This window comes from Bos grunniens, chromosome 10 (assembly GCF_055505025.1).
Source record: "Bos grunniens cultivar Pamir isolate PY7600 chromosome 10, Bosgru_T2T1.0, whole genome shotgun sequence".
NCBI classification, from domain to species: Eukaryota; Metazoa; Chordata; class Mammalia; order Artiodactyla; family Bovidae; genus Bos; species Bos grunniens.
The window spans coordinates 56,334,150-56,360,869 of NC_141174.1; the positions used below are offsets into that span (position 1 = coordinate 56,334,150).

General features: G+C 45.9%; 1 long non-coding RNA gene across 4 annotated transcripts; it reads left to right on the forward strand.

Annotated features, from left to right (window-relative positions):
• Nucleotides 1-866: 866 nt before the first annotated feature.
• On the forward strand, nucleotides 867-26,720 carry LOC147364565 (uncharacterized). 4 transcript variants are annotated; one of them, XR_015134682.1, is made up of 5 exons: nucleotides 867-1,208; nucleotides 12,230-12,341; nucleotides 15,405-15,559; nucleotides 17,168-17,509; nucleotides 21,831-26,720. It is a non-coding gene; the product is annotated as an uncharacterized LOC147364565 (long non-coding RNA). The 4 variants fall into 4 exon arrangements; XR_015134683.1 differs by having other exon boundaries at nucleotides 21,835-26,720; XR_015134681.1 differs by lacking the exon at nucleotides 21,831-26,720 and adding an exon at nucleotides 18,577-18,730 and having other exon boundaries at nucleotides 868-1,208.

The following is a 26,720-nucleotide window of genomic DNA, read 5'->3' on the forward strand; positions in this document are numbered from 1 at the left end:
GGACATCTAGGTTGCTTCCATGTCCTGGCTATTATAAACAGTGCTGCGATGAACATTGGGGTACATGTGTCTCTTTCCCTTCTGGTTTCCTCAGTGTGTATGCCCAGCAGTGGGATTGCTGGATCATAAGGCAGTTCTATTTCCAGTTTTTTAAGGAATCTCCACACTGTTCTCCATAGTGGCTGTACTAGTTTGCATTCCCACCAACAGTGTAAGAGGGTTCCCTTTTCTCCACACCCTCTCCAGCTTGGCTTGGTTTCTTCAACTGCAGAACCAAAAGAGCACTGCTGGCTCCAGAGTTTCTCCCTGCGGATGCTGTAAAAGTGAACAAGTTATTGATGTTGGGGACCTGGCAGTCTCTGAGTGAAAAGGCTAATAAATCAAACATTCCATTAGGTCTGCTTCCAATTCCTCTTTTCCATGAATGTTTACTCACTGTCTACAGCATGTAGCAGCATGCCCCTGCTCTAATAATGCTAATCTTCTGTGTGTCATAGGTTAAGAGTATAAACTCCGGGCACAGACTGCTTAGATTTTAATCCTAGCTCTCTGCTTTCCAGCTGAGGGACCCTGGGTAAGTTACTTCACTTCTCTGTGCCTCAATTTCCTCATCTGTTAAGTGAAGGTAATAACAGTGCCTGCCTCACAGGGTTGTTAAAGAGAACAAATGAGTTAATACATGTAAATGGCTTAAAAGTGTGCCAAGCCCCTAAGTGCTCAACAAATGTTCACTATGTAGATGATGAATACATACCACTTTCACATAATGAGCTCACAGAAGTTTATTTATCTGTTTGGCAGCTAAATTCTAACACAGAGGTTTTTCTAACTTGTCTGATGGTTATTTTAAGAAAAAAAAGTGCCCAAGGTACTTGTGAAAAATAGAAAAACAGAGGTTCCTGGCCAGTGCCCTGAGGATTCCAATCCAATAGGTCCAGAATGGCCCAGGAGATTCTAATGAAGGGTTTAGGGTGTCAGCTGCTCTAATGGGGCTAAGAGGCAAAACTTGGCCTCTTCTGGGCTTTCCCAAATTCACTCTGCCAGTTAATCTGAAATGTCAGAGAGGGGAAGGCTGTTTGAAGCTTTGGGAAAGCTCACATTGTCTCCCCCATCCCATTTCAGCAAGAGAGCCTTCCTAGAAGAGATGGAGTAATTTCCAGAACTGGAACAAAGGGAGAGACCTGGGCTCACAGACAGACAGGAAGATGGTGAGTTGAGGACTGGGGACCCAAGAGGGGAAGTGGCCATGGGCAGCCTAGAGGCACCCACATCTGGCACTTCTTTGAGAACTGCACACGTGGCATCTGGCCAGGCTCTTCAGGTGTCTGTCCTTCCCTATTCCCAGAATAAAGTCTAAAGGTCCCCATAAACTACAGGCCCATTTTTACAGAAATTCGGACCCCCTTCTTGAATCAGGTGTTCACTGATTGAACCAAGTCTCCTGAGCGTTCACCAGGCATTGGGATGACAAAATTATGTGTCTCTGACCGAGCGCTTCTCTCTGAGTGTGATACAGACCTTTCTCTGTGGAGAAGCTTGGTGTTCACAGGAAGGACACATGAAAAACTCTTAGCAATGCCAAAGGACAAGTGTGTGCTAGTGGTCAGCCACCGCTGTGATGGGAGCTCTGAGGAGAGAGGAAATCCGAGGAGGGGGAGTGTTGCAGTTTTGGAAGGCTTCTCAGAGGAGTTGAGACAGGTCTTGAAGGATAAAGTGCATTCAGACTGCCAGAGTAAGAAAAAGTATTCTAATTTTTTTTTAATTAGTCAGAGGAAAGATACCAAAGTGTAAAAGGGCATAGATGTGGCTGGAATGCAGAGGCTGAGCATGGGGTTGGGAAAGTAGGTGGGTCTGACTCCCAAAGATCCCTGGGTTCCATGCAAGGCGTCCCTCCCTCCCCAGGGAGAGCTGCAAGGATGAGAAAGTCCGGGAATGGCATCTGTCCCTGGTGAGGTCCTTCACTCTCATGGAAAATGCAGCCCCTCACTCACTCAGCAGCAGGAAACAGTACTCCCTGTAGCCAAACCTTCCTCAGGGACTTGCTTTACCAACGATCAAATTCTGGCTCAGTCTCTGCCTGCTGCTACATCAGGCCCTGGTGTTACCTGCCAGCCAAGTCTCTTCTGATGAAGGAGGCGTGGCTTCATGCTCATTTTGTAACTTCCTGAATGTGTCTTTGGAACAAGCTGGGACCCATCTGTGCCCTTGGACCTCTATGAAGAAAAGGGTGTAGTTGAAGCTATTACCCCACAGTGTTCTGGGCAGGTGGTGGTGGGGAGAGGGGGCTCTAGAATGGGCCTTGCTTCCCCCTTCAGATCCCCCTCTCACCTGTCATGATGCTATAAATTCCCACCATCTGAGTCACATTTACAATCCTGTAGAAGTGGTAAGGCTGTGTCCCCTTTGGTTGATTAGTCACAGATGTTTATTGATGCTCTTTCCATGCTTCTCTGGTTTTGCACCTGTCGCCTCTGTTTAGACAACTGCCACATTTGCCTGATGATCAGGCCTCTTAACTGTGTCCGGTATTTCTGATTGCCAGCAGGACAGTCGTGGCTGAGAATGGTATAACTCTGTTGTTAAGGACAAGGGTTCTGGAGTCTCACTGTCTGAGTTTGGAACTCAGTTCTGCCTCCTCCATGACTTTAATGTTTCTTTGCCTCAATTTCTTTATCTGTAAAATGGGAATAGGAACATACCTACCTCTTTGGGCTGTGGGGAAAAGAAAATGAGCTCATATACATCAATCTGTCCAACAGTGCCTGGAACACAGTGAGCCCACAATAAAAATTAGCCATAAGTATTATCTCCTTTCAGAAGTCCTGCTCTCAGGTCTTCCCAGGTGGCTCAGTGGTAAGGAATCTGCCTGCCAGTGCAGGAGACTTGAGTTTGATCCCTGGGTCAGGAAGATCCCCTGGAGAAGGGACTGGCGATTGTTGCCTGGAGAATGCTATGGACAGAGGAGCCTGGTGGGCTACAGTCCATGGGTTCAGAAAGAGTTGGACATGACTCAGCAAGTAAACGACAGAAGTCCTGCTCTCACTTCAAATTCATATGTCAAAATGGAGACCCGAGTTCTTAGTTTTCACCTGGTCCCTCAATTTAAAAGCTCTGTAGGCTCTTATTTAACAGGCAAGGAATTGAAGCCCAGTGCGATGAAGTGAGTTGGTCAAGGACACACAGCAAACCGAAAGCAAAGTGGGGCTCAGGACTCCTGTCCACTTCCCACAAGCCTGCTCCCACCAGCTTGGCAACCCCACCAGAAGCTTCGGACACCTGCAGAGAGCCCTTGAAGAACAATCTAGACTCAGTACCAAATCACCTGGACCATTTATTGAAAGTACAGATTCCTGGGGTCCCCCAGGATGCAGAATCCAATAGGATTCTGACCCAGTAAGTCTTGGCTGGGGCCCCAAATTAGCATTTTAAAAAGCACACTTGCTCTCCTTCCCCCACCTAGGCAATACTGATTCAGGTGGTTTGCACTTTGAAAAATGCCTCTCAAAAGCCAATCTTTGTCACGTGCCTCCACTGGAGATGAAATCCCAGGCAGAGCCCAGTAAGGCCCTGTGGCCAGCCCTGGGCTGCACTCTTGGGAACCACCTGCTCCAGTGCTGTTGCTGGGCATGCCTGTTGTCCCTCAGTGGTATTTCAGGAATTTGGTCACATTCTTTCACACTCTCATCTTGAAAAGGAACTGCCAGTCCTTCAGACAAAGATGCACCTGTACCCCTGCAAAATCAGTGGGACATTCAAGATTATCATTCCACTGGGCATTGTATACTGCAATGGGAAGGCTGGGAGCCAAGGGGATTGTGGGTAATCTGATTCATGGCCCCTACCTCCTCCATGGGTGACCTCATTGAAAGCTTACTGCATGCAGTACTGCCTCAGAAGCTTCTGTCCCAACTTTCCTACAACACTGACTTCATGGCCCTTCTTCCTAGAGGGAGGAAATCAAATACTTGAAGAAAGAACAAATACCCAAAGACCAGTGTTTAGAGATAGTGGGAAGAAGGACAGTTCTTTGTGTGTGTTTATTAAGGGGCTCTGGCTGTGGACAGCTATCCACTACAAAAAGAGAAAGTGTTAGACACTCAGTCATGTCTGACTCTTTGCAACCCTATGGACTATAGCCTACTGGGCTCCTCTGTCCATAGGTTTCCCCAGGCGAGAATACTGAAGTGAGTTGCCATTCCCTTCTCCAGGGGATCTTCCCAACCCAGGTATTGAACCCAAGTCTCCCACATTGCAGGCAGATTCTTTACCATCTGAGCCACCAGGGAAGCCCTGGAAAAGAAAGAACATTCCCAAACCGAGGAAGTGGTCAACTCTGAGATATTGTTTTAAAAAAAATATTGACAGGAGTAATCCAGCTTTTGAAAGATTTCATTTTGGAGGGTTTTAAGAGCTCTGCTCACGTCTCAGCTTTTAACTTTCTCTTGCTGAGAACTTGTACCCGGGCCTGTGTTTATTTATTTCCATTTCTGAATTATCACTGAGACACCGATAACGAGGTCTGCTGATCAGAATACAACTGTGAGGACTAAGAAAGACCTTGATAATCGCCCTTCAGTGTCTGAGGTTAGTCTTTGCCAGCAGTGTTGCCTGCAGGGGGACGTGCATAGCCTTCAGGGTCACCCAGAATGGGTTTCAGTCCCAGATCTGCTGGTCTCTGGCTGTGGGGCCTTGGACAAGTGACTTAATTCTCTGAGTCTCCATTTTCCTGTCTGCAAAATGGGGATACTCATATTGAGCTTAGAGGAGTTCTGTGCTGATCAAAGTACATAGTAAATGTCTAACACGGTGCCCATCGAAAGACAGTTGATAGATAGTTGTTCTCTGTTTTCTTCTTGGTAACACAAAGATGAAAAGTGATTGTGCCATTGTTCAGTTAAGGAGTAAAAGAATCACTTTGAAGCTAGAAAAAAAGGAAAAGATATTTAATCTATCCAGTAGACGGCAACAAAGCGAAAAAGACACAAGTAACTAGAAAACAAAAAGCGATAGAGGTTAGTTAAATATATCAGTAACAACAACAAATACAAACATATTAAACTTATCTGCTAAAGGACAAATTTTCAGCTTGGATTTACTTTTTTTTTCATTCACTCGTTCAAGAAATAATTACCAGTTTTAGGCACTGGAATCTAGCTAAAGTTATTCACAAAATATACATGTGAAGAAAGTTGAAAGCAAAAGATTAGGAAAAATATACCAAGTAAATATTAACTAAAAGAAAGTTGATTTAGCAGTATTAATTTGAAACAAAATAGACCTGAAGACAGAAACTTGGCAATAAAGAAGGTCTTGATAAAGGGAACAGTTCACCCCAAAAATATAACTATCCTGAACCTATACTCATCTTGCAACATAGACTCAAAATACATAAAGCAAAAACTGACATTATAAGGAAATATTGACAATCCATATCATAGTGATGGATTTTAATCACTTATCTCAGAAAGGGTCCAAACAAAAATATTAGAAAGGCTGTAGAAGATTTGAACTGTGGGTCAAATTTATGACCCTTGAATCTCATAAGTAAAGAATAAATAGCTTTTTAAATAAAACTTTTGGAAAATTAATCATGTACCCTAGGCCATGAAAGAAATATCAAACGGCACTGAAGAATTGATAGTGTATGGGCCACATACTCTGTGCGGTGGAATAAAGTTATGTCAGAAACCAAAACATTTCTACACAAAACCCAGGTGGTAAGAAAATTTCTAAATAGATTTCTAAATGATTAATGAGTCAAATAAACAATAATCATGGAAATTTTTAAATATTTTGTAACCGAATGACAAAAAGGTATTATATAGCAAAGAGCCACATAAATACAATTACCACCCCATGAACATCTCCGTAGCACAGGGATATACCGAGAAAATGGGGCTCTGATGCAGTTGGAAGCCTTGAAAGTTAGAGCAGATAGAGTTACAGTAGGGCTGGATGAGATTATTCCTCAAATACCTTTTTTTAAAAAATTGAACTACAATTGATTTACCATATCATGTTAGTTTTAGGTGTACAGCACAGGGATTCAGTTATACATACGTATGTATCTCCTTCTTTTTCAGATTCTTTTCCCTTATAGGTTATTACAAAATACTGAGTATACTTCCCTGTGCTGTACAGTAGGTACCTGCTGATTATCTATTTTTTTCTTTTTATTTATTTTTGATTGAACAATAATTGCTTTACAGTATTGTGTTGGTTTCTACCAAACATAAACCTGAATCAGCCATACGTTTACCCATGTCCCATCTCATTTGAATATCCTTCCCACCTCTCTCCCCATCCAACCCCTCTAGGTTGTTTCCAAGCCCCAGGTTGAGTTCCCTGAGTCATACAGCAAATTCTCATTGGCTACCTGTTTTACAAATGGTAATGTATTGAAAAAGGTCAGTTTTCATTCCAATTCCAAAGAAAGGCAATGCCAAAGAACGCTCAAACTACCACACAATTGTACTCATCTCACACGCTAGCAAAATAATACTTAAAATTCTCCAAGCCAGGCTTCAGCAATATGTGAACTGTGAACTTCCAGATGTTCAAGCTGGTTTTAGAAAAGGCAGAGGAACCAGAGATCAAATTGCCAACATCTGCTGGATCATCGAAAAAGCAAGAGAGTTTCAGAAAAACATCTATTTCTGCTTTATTGACTATGCCAAAGCCTTTGACTGTGTGGATCACAATAAACTGTGGAAAATTCTGAAGGAGATGGGAATACCAGACTACCTGACCTGCCTCTTGAGAAACCTAATGCAGGTCAGGAAGCAACAGTTAGAACTGGACATGGAACAACAGACTGGTTCCAAATAGGAAAAGGAGTACGTCAAGGCTGTATATTGTCACCCTGCTTATTTAACTTATATGCAGAGTACATCATGAGAAATGCTGGGCTGGAGGAAGCACAAGCTGGGATCAAGACTGTCGGGAGAAATATCAATAACCTCAGATATGCAGATGATACCACCCTTATGGCATAAAGTGAAAAGGAACTAAAAAGCCTCTTGATGAAAGTGAAAGAGGAGAGTGAAAAAGTTGGCTTAAAGCTCAACATTCAGAAAACTAAGATCATGGCATCTGGTCCCATCACTTCATGGCAAATAGATGGAGAAACAGTGAAAACAATGGCTGACTTTATATTTTTGGGTTCCAAAATCACTGGAGATGGTGATTGTAGCCATGAAATTAAAAGATGCTTACCCCTTGGAAGGAAAGTTATGACCAACCTAGATGGCATATTAAAAAGCAGAGACATTACTTTGTCAACAAAGGTCTGTCTAGTCAAGGCTGTGGTTTTTCCAGTAGTCCTGTATGGATGTGAGAGTTGGACTATAAAGAAAGCTGAGCGCTAAAGAATTGATGCTTTTGAACTGTGGTGTTGGAGAAGACTCTTGAAAGTCCCTTGGACTGCAAGGAGATCCAACCAGTCCATCCTAAAGGAGATCAGTCCTGGGTGTTCATTGGAAGGACTGATGTTGAAGCTGAAACTCCAATACTTTGGCCACCTGATGTAAAGAGCTGACTCATTTGAAAAGACCCTGATGCTGGGAAAGATTGAGGGCAGGAGGAGAAGGGGACCACAGAGGATGAGATGGTTGGATGGCATTACCAACTCAATGGACATGGGTTTGGGTGCACTCTGACAGTTGGTGATAGACAGGGAGGCCTGGCATGCTGCGGTTCATGGGGTCGCAAAGAGTCAGACACGACTGAGCGACTGAACTGAACTGAATGTATGTTTCCATGTCACTCTCTCCATACCTCCCACCCTCTCCTGATTATCTATTTTATATACAGCTGTGTATACATGTTAATCTCACATACCTTTGATTTCTTCCTGCTTTTATTTTACTCTGTTGCCTCTGTCTGAAATGCCTTCTTCCCCTGCATACCCTACGTCTGCCTCCCCACCCTGACCTGCATCTGGTTAACTTCTTTTCATACATTAAGAACCAGTTCAAATGTTACTGATTCAGCTTACCTTTGGCTCCTTCAGCATCTCTTTTCTAGAGCACTTTTTGATCACAAGTAATTATTTGTATACATGTTTCTCCTTTACAACAGCTATAAACTCTGCAGAGTAGAGGCTACATCCTAGCCTTCTTCACTACCTAGAGCTACACACAGTCAGCACTCAGAAAGTTTTTGTTGAAGGACCACTGGGGTTTTCATCTCCACCCTTATGTCTTCAATTACCTGGAACATTTCAGACTGTGGCCTACCTGCCATCACTGGAAGGAAGCCCCCCAACTCTGGTTTCCAGAGGTGTGCCACAGAAGCTCAAACCATTTCCGTGTCAGAGAGAGCCAGGGAGCCACATACCCACCAGGTCATGGCCCCCACTGAAACCACAGCTACAATGCAAGGAGGCCACTTTAAATCAGAGCCCAGGATTTCATTGCACAATCTACCCTCTGGTAATTGCAAATTTGGACTTTGGGCCCAAATCCTGCCTAGAAAATTGGCGTTTACCTGCTTTTACAGAAAGAAGTAAGATTTCACTCTAGGCAAGAAAAACCTCATTAAAGACTGCATTTACCTTCCTGGAGTCATTTGCCTGATATGAACTGAATCCTAAAATGCAAATTCTTTCCTGGGGCATGAGGATGGCAGCTTGATGTTGCAACATTGCTCAAAACAATTTGAAAGCAATTCTGTTATTATTATCATCATCATCATCATCATTATTTCAACCTAGCAATTAGGTTGACATGATTAAGTCAGCATTTTCAGCAAATGGTTATGGCATGAAGGGGGGAGAGAGAGAGAGAGAGAGAGAGAGTGTGTGTGTGTGTGTGTGTGTGAGGCCGGTGGTTATAGCTGTCATCGTCTTTTCTATTCTGTTTTAGGGGTTGAAAATTTAACCACAACTATGCGCTGCAGGCTGAAACCTGATGCATGAGAGGGAGCCAGGGAGAAAGAGGGGCTCCTAACCATAGTTCTTATTAAGGTAATCAACATGACTACCTTCTTAATAAAGTACATGCAAGCTGGTCTTTGAGGCCATAAGAGATCACGTACATACATATCAGCATCTCAGCACCTCCCATGGATGCTGGCTCTCTCCAGGCTGAGCATGTTGGCAGCCTGTAGTAGGCTAAGATGAACTTGACTTAATTAAGCAAGTGAAAGCAGCACTTGCGGTTTATATCCCCCAAAAGCCACTGCTTGACTCATTACCACCCCCAATTACCCAACACTTCAACAGACCTGTAAAGCAGGGGAGAGGGTGAATAGCTTTAGATCCCTTCCATGGAGTCAGGGCAGCAGCTTTGAAAAAATTGTAGTGAGTCAGACCTGCGTATGAGTTCCAACTGTGTGACCTTGCGCAGGTTACTTAACCTCTCTGAATCTGTCTTCTCATCACAAAATAGGGGCTATAATCCTGTCCCTTAGGGTGGTTATGAAGGTTAAAAGAGATAAAATTGGTATCACATTTACTGTATGCATTATAGGCACTCAGTAAAGAGTAGCTCCTTGGTTGTTATGGTTATTCTATTCTCATTAGTTCACACCTGTTCTCATCTCAACACCTGTTTTCTGCTCCCACGTGCCTAACTCAGAGCCTACCTTGGGGCCCCCCTGGTACTTGTTGGCCTTTCAGAAACTTGATGGCCAAAGGGACTGTCTGAAGACATCCAGGAGGAGGCACCCCACCCCTGGAGAATCTCTCCACTCTCTCCCCTGGCCCTGGGAAGTAACTTGAGATGTCAGCTGGGCACTGCTCTTAGAGGACAATGTGTTTACAAGTACTGCCAGGGCCATGGTGTGCAGGTTGCAATGGGACATTTGGGGATTGGGTTTGGGGTCTCCCTTCCCTGGGGACTCCCTGTTGATCTGTAGTGGGAGGCATTCATACGACTTACCCCTGCACCCTCACACACACACATTCATACATACATTCACACACATCCACACTCACACACACACATTCACATTCACACACTTACATCCCATGTTATGCCTCATTTTCTCTTTGGAGACTTCAGTTTGGACTGAATGGCACTATCTCTGTTCACAGAGTGGAAATAAAAGATACATAAATATTTTACCAGTGGTTTAATCCCCTCTTCTTAAGCTTACTTTTTAAAACTTGGAAATTATTAAAAAAAAAAAAAAAAAAGGCAGAAAATCAAGGGGAAAATATCTGTAGTCCCACTCTCCAAACACCTTTGCTAACATTCAGCAACATCTCTTGCAAGTCTTTTATGCAAATTTTATTTTACATAGTAATGATTATCCTGTGTATTTATCCTGATTGTGTATGTCTTGCTTCTTTCACTTAATTTATAGAATAAGCATCATTTTGATAGTTGCATAGTGTTCGATTAAGGATACACCACAAATGATTTGTCCCAATCATTGGAACCTTAGATCAATGTCTAAATGGTTGCTATTATAAATGGAGTTATGAAATCAGATTTTTCCTTCTTTGAGAATTGTTATATCTCAGGAATTATTTTTTAGAAATATAAATTTAAATGTTATAAGGCTCTTAATACACATCTCCAGACTGATTTCCAAAAGAGTTACATCAGTGTATGAACCCCCAAACTTTTGCTCTTGATCTTTACTGATATGACCCTCCAAGAAAAAACCCAGCATCCTTGGAGGGTGCCTCAGTTGGGCAGCAGGACATGGTAGCACCACTAAGTTCATCATCACTCACCAAACGGTGACCCCCACACCACTGAATACAGAAGACAATAGGCTGAAAAAAAAGAAACTGTTTAAAGTATTAGAAAAACTATGAAGCACACAAAATCCCTGTTTCCATAAGTACTGTTGTTTAGGAGTTGGCTATAGTATGTATTTGTTGCTGCTGCTGCTGCTAAGTCACTTCAGTCGTGTCCAACTCTGTGCGACCCCATAGACAGCAGCGCACTAGGCTCCTCTGTCCTTGGGATTCTCCAGGCAAGAACACTGGAGTGGGTTGCCATTTCCTTCTCCAATGCATGAAAGTGAAAAGTGAAAGTGAAGTCGCTCAGTCGTGTCCGACTCAGCAACCCCATGGACTGCAGCCTACCAGGCTCCTCCATCCATGGGATTTTCCAGGCAAGAGTACTGGAGTGGGGTGCCATTGCCTTCTCCAATAGTATGTATTTACATTTTATAAAAAAAAACTATAAAAAGTTTATATTTAAGCTCAAAGAAGAACTGTGCTGTGCTCAGACATGTCCAACTCTCTGCAACCCCATGGACCATAGCCTACCTTTCCTCCCCCTCTGTCCATGGGATTTTCCAGAACATGGGTTGCCATTTCCTTCTCCAGAGGATCTTCCCAACCCAGGGATGGAACCCCCGTCTTCTGCACTGGCAGGTGGATTCTTTACCACTGAGCCACCAGGGAAACCTCCAGAAAGAACTACTGTGTAATAAAAGTTTAGACCGCACACTATTATGGTAAAAGCTCTAAAAGCGCAGCAGGAATGTCTATCCTGGTCAAATAGGCAGAGCCCGCGTGCCCTTAGAAGGAATTAGGGACAAGGTAGGAAAAGTGAGCAGAGAAAATGGGTTTCCACACACATAGGCCCACATGCTAATGAAAACGCAGAGACCTTTGGAGGGTTGTGGGTGAGGTGTGGGCAGCACCATATGCTGCCATCAGACATTGCTACCTGGGTAGGAGGGAGGGACCTAAGAAAGTGAAGGGGCCAGAGCAGACTCTGGGGTCCTAGACACCACCATGGGGGTTGGGGGCACAGGGAGAAAAGAAAAGATGAGGATGACAACTCAGAGGGAAGTTCTATAAATTAATTTGCCAGTTTCATAATGTCACCTTGAACACAAGTGTCATTCAAGTAAAGCCAGAGCTGAGTCCTATTTCCCTGTTGCTTAAGCATCCAGGTATGTGGCAAGAGCATGAGATCTTTGGATCAGTCAGACTTATGGGCAGATTCTGGGTCTGCCACTTCATAGCTGTACACATGCTCAGGTTTATAACTTATGTGGGGATGGTAGTGCTACGAGTTTCATTGCACCACTGGGAGGAAGAGAAATGATGGATGTGCCTAGCTCGGTGCCCTGCACACAGACAGACTCCAATAGGGGCCAGTAGGAAGAATGCGGAAGGGAATGGGGAGGGAGAGGAGGGTAGAAGGGCCAAGTCGTGACAGTAGAGAAAAGAAGAGGGGAATGTGATCTGCTGTTGAGTGGTAGTCATGCTGCTTGTTGGTAATTCGTCCCACCAATAATTCTTGGTTCTTCTCCACAGAGCTCAGAGGACATCCTGCTTCGCCCAGTCTTTTGCAGGGGCGTCCCAACCAAGGAGAGGTGCCTGACTAGGGAATCCCACATACCCACCAACTTCCAAAGAGCTGAAACTGGTAAGAACTACTAAAAGCCTATAACACAACTCTAGCAGGTTAAATAGTATCCCCCCAAAACTCATGCCCACCATGAACCTCAGAATATCACCTTATTTGGAAATGAGGTCTTTGCAATGTAAGTGATTAAAACTCAAGATGAGATCATACTGAATCTGGATGGGCCCCAAATCCAATAGCTGGTGTCCTTAGAAGAAGGAGAGAGGACACACAGAGGCAAGAAGGCTAAGTGCAGACAGATGCAGAGATTGGAGGGATGCTACCATGAGGTAGCTACCATGCTACCATGAGGTACCATGCTCCAGGGGTCACCAGGAGTCAGAAGAACAAGGAAGGATGCGCCATAGAAACTCCAGAGGGAGCATGACCCTGCTGACAACTTTTCTCTTTTTAATCAGCATGCTGATTAACTGAAAGTCTATCTTGTTTTATTTAGATCTTTAAGTATTTCACAATTGACTTTAGCTGTGTCAGCAGGAGTCCAGAAGTATAACTGATTAACTATCCAAAATTGATGGGTAAGAGTCTAGTTTTAACAAGATATTATACTCAAATACACACACCTACAAGGCATGGCAAATCTGACTGATAAGGAACCAGCTCAGATGTTTGGCTGCCAACTTGACTTGGGACTTCTGGCCTCTCAAACTGTGAGAGAATAAATTCCTGTTGTTTTAAGCCACTCAGTATGTGGTCCTTTGTTGCTGCAGCCTCAGAAAACTAATCCACCAAGCATCTGTTTACAGAGAAAGAAACCAAGACCATTCACTGTCCACCCGCAGAAAGGCAGCAGCTAAACAGCACTAGAACCCAGCCTTCCACCCCCATCCAAGGCTCTCCCTTAGGGAGAGAGCCTTTGGCATACAGCTTCACACCTAGGTTTGGGCCAGAAAAAGGCCCATTTTGACAGGGCCACCTACCCCTGTGCGTGTGTCCTCCCCAGAGAACACACAGTGAGTGGAACCCACTTTTCCCGATAATGACTTACTGCTCAGTCCTGGGTGAGAGCTCTGACTGGTACATCATCTTGAGACTGGTGAGTTTGCCTGTAGGTGTCATGAGAGAGGAAACACCAGCAAGCCCCTCCCCTGCTGAAACCAATAGGCAAGAGGTTAATCCCCAGAGACCTCAGGGACTGCCACGCAACAGGTGCTTCATAAAAAAAAAAAATAGTAATAACATGTGATAAGTAGCAGAACTTCCCTGGAGGTCCAGTGACTCCTCTGTCAATGCAGATAAGTGCACGTTACATCAGGGAGTGTTGCTGGATTAATATGCCAGGTATCCCTTTAACAAGGAACAGAGTTTTCTGCTCCATTCATGAGGCACCTACTAGGTGCCAGGTGCTGTGCTCAGTTTCTCCATAAGGCCCCGCAAGAAGTAGGTTAGACCCTCATGTCAGGTTAATTTGAGGAGAGTTAAAGAAAGCAGCTGTTTACAAAGCAGGACTGTTTATGGACAGAAGGACTTCCCTTGTGGTCTCGTGGTTAAAACTTTGCCTTCCAATACAGAGGGCACAGGTTCAATCCCTGGTAGGGGAACTAAGGTCCTGCATGCTATGGTGTATAACCAAAAAAATATTTTTTTGAAGTGTGGGCAGAGTATGGTGGAGAATGCAGCACCCCAGGATGGGTGATGTGAAGCATTGCTAGTGGAGACTGAAGGGCTAAGAGGTGGGAGCAGGGAGCTGTGAGGACAGGAGCTGTGACATAGGGTTGAGGGCCCTGCCTGCGGATGGCGCAGCCTCCTCATCCTTTACAGAATCCCAGGGGCGGGGAGGAGCAGAGGTGGGTAAAGGGAAGCATACCTGTCCTCTCGGAGTCAGCTGGCTTGTAATTATATCAGTTAATTTTCACAATAACCCTGTGATGGAGGTGCTATTGCTCACTAACCTGTTTCAGAGACTGGAAAATAAAGTGGAAGAAAAGAAACCATTTCTGGTCATTAATGGGCCAGGATTTGAGCCCAAATCTCTCTGATTCCACAGACTACAAGAGTTCTTCTGTTCTCATGCATTAGGACATAATTTGCCATGAAGTTAACACCAGATAAATGCAGTAGATGTGAGTAACTGCAAGAACACAGATGTTAAGTGTCATAAAACAATAAGGAAGTAAAATATTTTTAGTGTTTATTAAATTTTGTTTTCAATAAAATGTGTTTATTATGCTGCTGCTAAGTTGCTTCAGTCGTGTCCAACTCTGTGAGACCCCAGAGATGGCAGCCCACCAGGCTCCCCGTCCCTGGGATTCTCCAGGCAAGAACACTGGAGTGGGTTGCCATTTCCTTCTCCAATGCATGAAAGTGAAAAGTGAAAGTGAAGTCGCTCAGTCTTGTCCGACTCTTAGTGACCCCATGGACTGCAGCCTACCAGGCTCCTCCATCCATGGGATTTTCCAAGCAAGAGTACTGGAGTGGGGTGCCATTGCTTACTGACTTGCAAATGCCAGAAAACTTATCAGTCACCTTTTGCAAGCTGGTATGGGCTGTCTCAAGCACCCACTGAACAGCTAAATTTCTCTTCTGTGGCTTAAACAGTACTATCTCTCCAACATTAATTACTGTTTAGGGGAGAAGAGTATATTCGTGATTTCATGGTGCTATTAGATCACAGTACCCACATGCATGCAGCTCACATTGATGGAAATGTTAAGAAGAAATCCAAAGAGAAGAATCCATGTCCTCTGGTGACCATGGACTACAGTATATGGAACTTTTCCCTCCTTGGTCCCTGCTGGGCCCCAGGATTTGAGGGGCCACAAGAGAGCCTGGAGAGGAAAGGATAGAGAAAGCTGAGCAAATAGCTGAAAGGGTAATCCTTTATAATGAATGTCCCAAGGCCAGAGTATCAGGAGGGGCTAGAAAGGATGAGCCAGAGAGTTGGAAACTTCTAGTGGCAAGGGGAAGAAGTTTCCCAAGGAGCCAGGTGGAGATGGGATGACCTGGACCCTTGCTAAAGTGTGGGGGAAGCTCAGGGTTCGGCGAACCAGGTTGAGTGTAAGAGAAGGTCATTGGGACCTCTGCTTTGGACTTTGTTTTAAGTGCCTTTCCTTTAAAACTCAGGAGCAAATCCAAATGAATAAGAAATAGACCTAAATCCTCAGAACCTGAGTGGTCAAGAAGATGAAGGTCACCGAACTTACTTTCAAAGCTGATGAGCCTTCATCGTTGTGTACAGAATGGCACTAGAGTCTCCAACATGTCAGATGCTTCTCCAGGTGAGTGTAATTTAAACATCCCCCCAACAGGATGTTCCAAATCATGACCTTGAAGTCCTTCAGGACACTTCCCACAAGCACCATGGTGACTTTAGCTTTTACTTTTATCGATGCCTAGTTGATTTACAATATTAATTTCAGCTGTACAGCAAAGGGACTCCATTATGCATATGCATACATTCTTCTTTATATTCTTTTCCATTATGGTTTATTTGTGACTTTGAATTGAGAAGATCAAGCCAATTCTGTTCCCATTGTCATACTTTGGGACAAGTCCTTTATCAATGGATTCTAAAACACACACACACACACATGTATTTCCCTCCACCTTCTCAGAATTCCATTGTCAAATATCTTCATTTATAGTAAGGGCCCTGAAATCATTTCACCTCTCCTGAGGCTCACTCACTCTCATCTGCCTGTTAATGGTAATATATCCATTAAACATAAAATGTCCAAATCAAATAAGCACTCTTTTTCTTTATCCTTAAAATCTATTTTTAAAAAAAGTACAAGTAATACATGCTAAATAATGAAATGTTTAAAAATTGGAGGGACTTGAACAACAGAATAAAAATCATGTTATTTTAAAAAGAAAGATTAAGGGCAGGAGTAGAAGGGAGCAACAGAGGATAAAATGGTTGGATGGCATCACCGATTCAATGAACATGAATCTGAGCCAACTTCAGGAGATAGTGAAGGATAGGGAAGCCTGGCGTGCTGCAGTCCAGGGGTTGCAAAGAGCCAGACATGACTTGGTGACTGAACAACAACAATATATAACTGAGTCACCTTGCTGCACAGAAGAAATTAACACACATGGTAAATCACCTACACTTCAATGAAATTTTAAAAGAAAGAAAGAACGTACAGAGTCCATTGCATGTACAAGAATAGCCAGGGGAAAGAGACAAGTGTGATTTTATGACACTTTTGTTCCAGTTGTGTATGTATGGGTGTGTAATGTACTGTACAACATTGTAAAATAAATTTACAAATAAGAAACAGGACTTTTCTTCTTCTACTTTATAATTCCAAAGTGGCCACAACTTCTTCAATAGTTCAGTTCGGTCACTCAGTCGTGTCCGACTCTTTGCTACCCCATGGATTGCAGCACACCAGACTTCCCTGTCCATCACCAACTACAGGAGCCTACTCAAACTCATGTTCATTGAGCCAGTGATGCCATCCAACCATCTCATCCTCTGCCGTCTCCTTCTCCTCCTGCCTTCAATCTTTCCCAGCATCAGGGTCTTTTCTTCAGTAGAGAACTCAACTTATGCCTTGTTCAGTCTGACATGGCTATTTCAGGAAGCCCAATAAAATGGGGTCACAAAAGAGTGCTCATCTACTTGCTGGCCTCAGAGGAGAGGGACTCATAGTCTCTCAAATACCCAGTAACTCAGGGTTCCAGGAAGCAGACATGCCAATACTAGGGGAGGGCCTGAGAGGACAGGGGGATAACCCAACCTTCTGATCACCCCTATAGTTTCAACAATGCCACCTTCTGAAAGGAGGAGGGAGGGGGCCTACAGCTGGCTGGAATCCCTGATCCACGTAGTCCACAACAACAGCACAGTGGTTTTACTTGCCTGCTTCCTCGCCTAGGTCCTATACTCTTTGAAGGGAAGAGAAGATGCCATCCGAGCACAGGATCTGGAGAGCAAAAGGTGATCAACAGATGTTTGGGGGTCTGAATGAGACCCCAGCAGGAGCTTCTTCAGTCTTCCCAGGAGAAGAAAGCTCTGAGCAGCAAATGAGCAAGTGAGAGACGCAGGCCCAGGAGCACCCAATAAGATGCATAGCCAATGGATAAGTGTCATGTTTGGCTTCAAATGAGCTCAAAGCACTGGGAGAAGATGAAAGAGAGAATGGACCCTGGCCTTCAAGGAGTTTCCCCCGGTGAGGAGCTGGGCACACCTGAGATGATCAGACACGTCTGGACTTGAGGTGAGTTCATGGGCGAGTTCCTCTGTGAGCTTGGGTGACTCATCTGAGATCTTGGCAGCAGGATGGGGATCCCATCCAGGTTTCTTGCTCCTCAGCCAATGCTGGCAGCACCCCTTCTCCCAGGGCCAGGCAGTGGTGATGAGGAGGGCTGGAAGGTCACTTCCAGTGGAAGAGACTTCAGACATGTGGGGCTGTCCGGGGTTTTCCAGGCGCACTGGAGATGTCTGGTGAGAGAGAAAGGAGAAAAGAGGAGCGGGGGCAGCCCGGAGGTAGGAAACACAAGTTAAGCCTGGAAAAATGCATCGAGGACTGGATGGTGCTGGGGGTTAGGTGGGAGGGAAGTGTGGGACCAAATTGGAAAGGCTAGGTGGTCCAGAGCCTGGAGTACTAAGAATCTGGCACAAAAGAAACAAGTGAATTTCTTCATGCATGTTGGGGTGGAGATAGTTAACATTTATTTCTGTCATTATTTATTTAACGAGTATGAATCAACACCAAAAGGTAAGCCTCATGGGGTGGGTTTGGGGAGACTGTGCCTGGTTTTGCTCACCAGAGTGCCCCTTATACCTGGAGAAATGTCAGGCATGGAGAAAGCACTAAGTAAGTGTTCACAAATGAATGATCAGAAATGTTGGGTTTGTATGTTTGGTGTTAGATTCCAAGGGAGTCCCAGGAACCAGGGGAGTACAGCCAGAAGGCTCCAAGCCTTGTAGCTTGTCTTCTTTCAGTCTTCAGCATGCAGTGGGCCACCTAAAGCTGAAGTTCCTTAACAACAAAAAAAATTAAGTTTGGGAACCAGTGGAGCAGGTGTCCTCCAAGGCCCTCAGGTCTCTGTCATTCTGGCATGGCCTGTTGGCATCACCCAGAGGGCTGTGGGTGATAGGCCAGGCCCTAGTTCTCTAGATCAATCTGTCTCTACCACTGGTTGTACATTTGCCCACTTTGGAGGGCACCTTTCTCTAAGCTGAGGGCCTGATCACCAAATGGGGCCTTTCCTTGCCCATTGCCTGAGGCCCCAGGAAAATGACACATCAGAAAGCCCACCCGTCTCTGCTCTGTCCCCGCAGACCTGGTGTGCTCACCTCCCTCCAGCTGGCAGATGCCCTGACCTGACAGAGGATCATCCCAAGCCCTGCCAGCTCCCTCTAGCTCCCCAGATTTTCCAGACCGAGACTCAGAGCAGCCAAGTCAGTTGAAAAGAAAAATAAAGAAAAAAAATATATGTATGTATATATGTATCTCCTCCCTCCACACCCAGACTCCTCACAGTTGAGCTGGGTAAGTGCCAACAAAAATAGCATGATGTCATCCCCTGACTGGTCCTGTTAATCCCTTTCCTGCCGAATATTGAGTCTTGGTTTTTATTTAAAAGCGATTTTATTGTCAGAGGCTGGTTAAAAGCCTCTGAGAGATGTGTGGGGAAAATGGGCGGTGTCTTTGATGTGCAGAGCGGGGCAGGGCCCTCAGCCCCGTAGCTCTGACAAGGAAAGAAATGGGATTTGCAGAAGGCCAGGAAGCTGGAGGAATTCTATTTCAGACAGTGTGCCTTACCAATTGGCATCGGGTTTTGCATTTCATGGCCGGTGCACCTCTGCAAGACAGCCTGTGAGAGAATTCTCAGCCACTGTGAGGCCTGTAAGGAACACCATGGGCCTGCTCTCTCTAGACTTCCACCTTTCCTGCCCCCACCATCACTAGGGAACATTCTCCCCTCTGTTGGGGTGCTCTTCCCCCACTCACACACTCGTCACCAAGTATCCAAATCCCAACCTACTCTAGAAGAGCTGCCTTTGAGAGGTGAGGTGGCCTTGGGGCCAGGAAACTTGGGTTTGAGGCTCAGCTTTAGACGAATCTGGAAGAGGCACTTCACCTCTTTCAGCCTTAGTACCTTATACATAAGACAGAATAGAAATTCCTGCTCTCCTACCTGCCCTACAGCGTAGTGACCACCGAGATGTCCAAAGGAAATTATATGTTTTCAGAAGCTCTAGAAACACAAGAGCCCTGCACTGAGGCCAAATGTTATTGCAAGGAGGGTATAGGGCAAAGGAGGCCAACAGGAGCAAGGGAGTTGGAGGTGTGTTCAAGGGAGTGAGTCCAGTGAAGGAACCTGAGACAGAAAGGGAAGTGAAGCCACTGACAGGTAGTGGGGAAGAACTGGTCCCTGTAGGCCTGGGTGCACGATGAGGTCAAAGAATTGTTGCAGGAGACCTTAAGAAAGTAAGCTGGAAGGAGAAACAATTACGACCAGGGAGTGAGATACTAGAATTTGGAATTTGGGGGGTTATGCCCTTTTGGTTGGAGAAGGCAATGGCACCCCACTCTAGTACTCTTGCCTGGAAAATCCCATGGATGGAGGAGCCTGGTGGGCTGCAGTCCATGGGGTCACTAAGAGTCGGACACGACTGAGTGACTTCACTTTCACTTTTCACTTTCATGCATTGGAGGAGGAAATGGCAAGCCACTCCAGTGTTCTTGCCTGGAGAATCCCAGGGACGGGGGAGCCTGGTGGGCTGCCGTCTATGGGGTCACACACAGTTGGACATGACTGAAGTGACTTGGCAGCAGCAGCCCTTTTTGTTATGGGAAAGGAATGGGTAGCTGAGGTAAGAAAGTGTTCATGGCAATGAGGTTGAGATTGGGATCTTGGAAAAGTTACCCTCACGGAGGATGAAGGGCCTAGGAATCAGGAAGAAGCTGAGGTGGAAAGAACTACAGGAGCCAAGATGGTCAGTGAGCAAATGGTTGACCAGAAGCCCAAGGAAGCATCAGGGATGGGAAGTGGAGTGAATGATGTGAGTGTGAAGGAGCCAAGGCTTTTATCAGATGAAAGGGAGTGTAAGTGTGGCTTAAGGGAGCCAGGAGGACTGCAGACTAATCCTCTGACCCTGAGAATGGTATGTGAGAAGAGCAGCACCCCCCCCACTCCACCCCCGCCCCAAGAAGAAGGCAGGCAGAGAGAAAGGAGTGTCCAATGAAAAGGCCAAAGTTACAGAGGCGCTTACTGTCAGGGAGAGGTGGAGATAAATGGATAGGGGAAGCAGGGCAGGCCAACTAAGCAAATGAACAGAGCAGTGTGGGGATGGAGCCTGGGGGCCCAAGGACACCTGAAGAGACTGTGGTTCCTGGCTGAGCATGAGGAGAATGAGTTTGCTAGAATGGATGTCTTCCCCATGGTCTCTAGTAGAGGGGTGAGGTTTGCAGCTGAAGCCTTTTTACAATGGCTTGGTCACAGATTGGGTCTGGACAGGCAGGGCTCAAGCCCACAGTCATCTGAGGGCTGCTTCCATGGACCTCAAGCTGTAGATGGTGGGTCTTCAGACAGCTGTTCACACAGAGCTGGTGAAGAGGAAGGGTAGCTCCACAGGTTGGAAGGGTGGTCAGATCAGGGACCAGATGACGTCTGAGGCCCACACCATCTCTGCACCCTGTGATCATATATTTCACAGTTGTCCCAAGGACTGGCCCCAACTCTCAGCGTGAGACTGTTCTGGGTGCTTAGTTCCTGGTTTCAGCTGTCACAGGTTTGCAAGTGCCTGGAACCAGATGCTGAGACAGGAAACAGACACACATCCCCAGTCTACTCCAGAGACCTGAGTGCAACTGTCCAAAGCCAGCCCCAGAGGGAATCAAGAGTCTGAACCAGTGGGGGAGGAGGAGGGTACAGAAGCCCCTTTTTCTCAGGGCTCAGAGCAGATTGTGGAATCAAAGATCTTAAAGCCAGAGGTGATGTTGCTATCTCTACTGCTAATTATGTAAGCAGACATTTACTGAGCACCTTCTGTGTGGTGGGATTAGTACATGGCACAGCTTTTATTCCCCACATCAATCTTAGGAGGGAGATAGTGTTCTTATCCTCACATTTACAGATGAGGAAATGGAAGTCCACAGAAATGAAGGAACTGGCTAACTGGCAGGGATTGGGCCCCTATGCCACACTGACCCAAGCTCAAAACCCTTTCTTATTCGTGGTTAAGAAAACTAGAGATCCACCAGGGGATGTGACTTATTCAAGGACACACAGGAGGCCAGGGCAGAGCCAACACTGATGCCCAGGTCCTAACTGCCAACCCCCAGTCCTCTCCAGCCCACCATAAGGAGACCAATAAGAGCCTCCATCTCTTTCTTTAGATACAGGACACTTTCTACCACCCGTGAGCACTCTTATTTGGAGTGAGATGTGTGGTATCCAGCCTCCAAAAGGGCCCACGTGACTCTTGCCTCTAGGTATTCACCCAGTGTGGTCCCTCCTTGCCTACACAAGAGGATAGGTAGCTAAGAGGATGTTACAGAAATGATGGTGTGCTTTCTCTTGGGCAAGGCAGTGCCACGATGTAGCAACTCAAGCAAACTTCGGAGAGACCCACATGGGGTGGGACTGAAACCACCTGTGAACAACCGGCACTGACTCAGCAGCCAGGATCGACAAGGAGAAACACCACAGACCAGCTTTCCCACTCAAAGAAGGCACTGGAGAAATCAGAGTTCCTACTGGAGCTGAGCATCTCAGAATGTGCCTTTCCATCAAGTGAGTCTCTAGTAGCCTCGAGGCTACATCAGGATGGGGACCCAGGCCAAAGTCCTGAATGACCTGAGACCTCAGTGCAAGGACCACAGCAAGGCCTGAAGTAACAGGCCCACCTTGGATGCTCTAGGCTCTCAGGGCAGCCCACAAAGAGTTCCATTTGCAAAGCACCGCTGATGAAACTGGGGGAATCTTTCAGTCATGCTGTGGACTGGTTCCTAGAGGACTTGTAGCAAGTTCTTTATTGGAAGAGTCTATTCAACTCCACAGGTAGGATCAGCTTTGAGAAATCTAAAGAGCAGTTATTATTGAGAGATTGGGAAGTTCAAGTTCCAAAGACCTCTCATCAGATAGGAGTAAATTTGAATCTTCAAGAAACCCTGAAAGGGATTTACATAAGGAGGAAGCACAGCACGTGTCCATCGTTGCCGCCATTATTATATAAGAGCAGCTTCACTTGTTCCAGCAGAGTCCATATAGAGCATGAAAGCCAGAGATGAGTCTCGATGGCCTATGGTGTGTTTTAGATGCGTCCACACAGCGAGGAGGCTGGGGAGTGCCCTGAGGCCAGAGTGAGAGAAATGCTTTCCTTGCTGCCTGCTGTGTTACTACCTTCACGTCTGCATGGTGGCTGTCGTAGTATGTGTGTGTCAGTCGTGTCCGACTCTTTATGACCCCATGGACTGTAGTCTGCCAGGCTCCTCTGTCCATTGGATTTTCCAGGCGAGAATACTGGTATCGAACCCACATCTCTTGCATCAGCAGATGGATTCTTTACCATTGCACCCCCTGGGAACCATTATCATTTACTATATAAGGGCAGTTATTAAGCATCTACCAAGTGTCAGGCACAATGCTATATGCTAACCCTCAGATCAATCTTGCAAGCTAAATGTTGCTGTCTTAATTTTATGGGTGAAGGAATGCAAGTTCAGAGAAGTTAAATAACTTGTTGAAAGTTAACTTTTTGCATTAAAGTGGCACAGTTGGGATTCACATCTAGATTTGTCTGACTCTGAGGTCTGTGTTCTACTCTGTCAACTGTTACTATAACAGCATTAGAGATGCAGTGGCCTTGACACCAAATGAGCTTCCTCTGAGTGCAGCTCCTGGAGTTGTAGGGCCAGCCAGGATTCCTGGTTGTAAACCAGAAACTGAATAGCTAACTTAAATATCAAAGGGGTTTGGGAGAGACATAGGGTAAATCAAAGACTGACAAACTGAAGAAGCAGGCAAGAACCCACCCCTACCAAGACTCACACAATGGGAAATTCACCTAGGAAGGTATTCAGATGCTGGGAAGCCAGAACAGAATGAGAAACATTCACTGCAGAGTCTCAGGAATGGCAGAGCCTCAAGGATAGAATCCCAGTGATGAAAACTTGGTCAAATGTAGCTAAAAACCATAGCCGTCGGTACCTAGCCTTATTGCCCTCAATATTGAGGGCCTGGAAAAACAAGTCACCCATACAGACTTGAGGTGATAAGAGTCTGTTCCATTTACTCCTCCTCATCACAACCCCCAAACTTAAGATTTTGTAGTTTCCCGATGGCTCAGCAGTAAAGAATTTGCCTGCAATGCAGGAGACCCAGGGTGAATCCCCAGGTTGGAAAGATCCCCTGGAGGAGGAAAGGACAACCCATCCAGTATTCTTGCCTGAAAATTCCCATGGACAGAGGAGCCTGGTGAGCTACAGTCCAAAAGGGTCACAAAGAGTCGGACACAACTGAGCACGCACACACACAAACACACTGTTAGTGTGACACTAATCTCAGGACTCACCCATTCTACCCAGCCTTCAGGATTGCCCCAGTGATCCTTATCTCCTGGTATTCTTGCTCTTTGTATGGTCCCTTTCACATTGAATCAGGGCTGACCTAGGTTAACAATAGAATGCAACGGATATGCCGATACGTGGCTTCCAGAGCTGGGTCATAGAAGCATTACAGCTCCTTCCTTGGTCTTCTTGATATGTAGCTGTGGAGAAAGCCAGTTGCCATATTGTGAGGATGCTCAAGCAGCCTCCTGGAGACAGTGATGTGGAGGGGAACCATCTTTCCAGCCATGTGAGTGAGCCACTGAGTCTGGGGTTAATTTGCTGTACAACAATAACTGGAGATAAGGAGATAAGGGGAGGTAATATGTGTGAAAGCTAACCACTGGAGCAGTACCTGACACGCAGTTCTTCCCGGGGCTGAAAGGGACTTTCCGGCAGGTGTGGCCATTTCCTCAGTAACATACCTAACAGATGCTCAGACTGTCAGTAAACCTGGAGGTCCCTTACATATACTTCACATGTAGTTTTGTTTGCAAGAGAGGCTAAATATCTTGGCCTCCTGAAGCAAGGGTAAGACGATGGTGGAGCCCCATGTAAGGCAGTTCGTGAGCAGCCTCCCCTTTATGGGAAGTGTCCTTCTGGCCCTCTGAGCCTGTCTGGCCACAGACCTTCCCATAATGTGTTTTTCCTTTATAAAAACCTAGGATTAGAACACTACAGCCCATGAATAACTCCCCTCCTTTTGTAAGTTAAGCTGTATTAGAACTCAGCCATGTTCGCTCATTTGTGTATTGTCTAATGCTGTTTATGTGCTGCAAGAGCAGAACTACAGAGATATCAGGGCTTCCGCGGCGGCTCAGTGATTAAGAATCTGCCCACCAATGCAGGAGACGTGGGAGACACAGGTTTTGTTTCCTGGGTTGGGAAGATCCCCTGGAAAAGGAAATGGCAATTCGCTCCACTATTCTTGCCTGGGAAATCTTATGGACAGAGGAGTCTGGCAGGCTATAGTCCATGGGGTCACAAAGAGTCAGACTCTACTGAGCAACTAAACAACAAGAGATATTGTGTGTGCCCTGCAAGGCCTAAAATACTATCAGGCCTTCTAAGGGAGAGTTTGCTGACTCCTGGTAAAATGGTCAAAGCATTGCTGGCTAGCTTAGCTGAGAGCCAAAGAGGCAGCCTGAGTTGTCTGATCCCTGTTCCCAGCTCTGCAGAGGACAAAGGGGCACCATGGCTCTTCTCTCTCTCTCTCTTTATCTCTCTCTTATGAAGGACTTTCCAATAGGATGAACAATAGAAATGTCAAGTGGAATCCCACCAATCCTGACACATGAGCCCAAGAGAGATCTCCCTCCTGCATTCATTATCTCTTCCTATGTAGCAGACTACCCCAAAACTTGGTGCCTTAAAACAATGAACAGTTCTTATTTCTCATGGTTTCTGTGGGTTGAGAATCTAAGGAGTTGCTTAGGTTGGTGGTTCAGGTTTGGGTCTTTGATGACGTCAAGATGTTGGCTGGGCAGGTGAATTCTTTACCACTGTGCCACCTGGGAAGCCCCACACCTATATTAGTGGTTCTCAATCCAGGGTCACTGTGACCTCCAGGGGACGTCTGACATTGTCTGCAGACTTGTTGGTTGTCACTGCTGGGTCAGGAGAGAAGTACCATTGGGAATACTAATGACCTTTGATGTATTGGGGCCAGAGATGTGTTAAACATCCTACAATGCACAGGACAGCCCCCTACAAAGAATTACCTGGCCCAAAATGTTAACGTGGCTGAGGCTGGGAACCCCTGATCTATACGATCACTCTTTATATTCAGTTTTGTAGTCAGATCATGGACATTTCCTCATGTCAAAACATATTTTACCTTATCTCTTTGTATTCTTCATTCAGTAATAAATTTTTAAATGAGAAATGGGGTGGGGGAGATGTTGGCTGGGGCTGCGGTCACCTAAAGGCTTGACGGGGGCTGAAGATCTGATACCAAGGTGGCTCCATCACCTGGCTGCCAAGTCTTTGTTGGGAGTTGACAGGTGGCTTCTCTCCCACCCCAGCAGGAACTCTTTTTCCTTCCCTCTCTTCTTTAAGCTGGGCAAGTTGTTCCATGGTGTTTTGCCTTTTCTAAAAGCTGCCCCAGAGCCTGGGGTATTCATGAGAAGTGATCTGCAAACCTCATCTCAGGTTGCTGGAAGAATTACACTCTCATACTAGTCTGGGCAAAAGGCTGAAGCCCCTCCTCCCCCAAATCCTGACAGCTGGGCGAGGGTGGCACCTAAGCTGGCTGTGCAAGGCCTGCAGAGAGATGGGCAACTGCAAGTCCAGAGTCATCCTACATGGAAAGCAAGCCCCCCTTACTCTGAGGCTCCCTCCTCAATCACCCCAGTCAACTGTCCGGGCCTCTCCCTTGCCCTCCAAAACAGCAATGTGACACTTAGGACCTACATTTATTACATTAACAGCTGGAGAACAGCCATATCATTTCCCAACCAGAGTGTAAGCTGTGGAATGAAGAGCCTTCTGACCCTCTTCCTGTCCTCTGCACGCCCGGCCCCACGCCCAGAGATGAATCAGAGGTTACAAATGTTTGTCGAGTGACTGCTCCACTGACGGCATAACACATGGGCTGCAGACCCTGCCTCCCAAGGCCTAAAATAGCAGATATTGTGGTCAGTGGGGCAGTGGAAAGCAGGGTGCCTCTCAGGACCCATGCAGGTAATTGAGAGTCAGCTGACAGGTAGGAACACCCCAGCCCACTACAGCCCCATGTGTTTCTCCAGGCTGTAAGCAGGACCTGTCCTGGAGGCCACCCCAGAGATGAGGCAAGCCTGGCAATCTGCTGGTCTGCAGGCTGGGGCTGTTTCCCCTGAGATTCCAGGCCTTCTGGAGCAAGGTCTCAAGT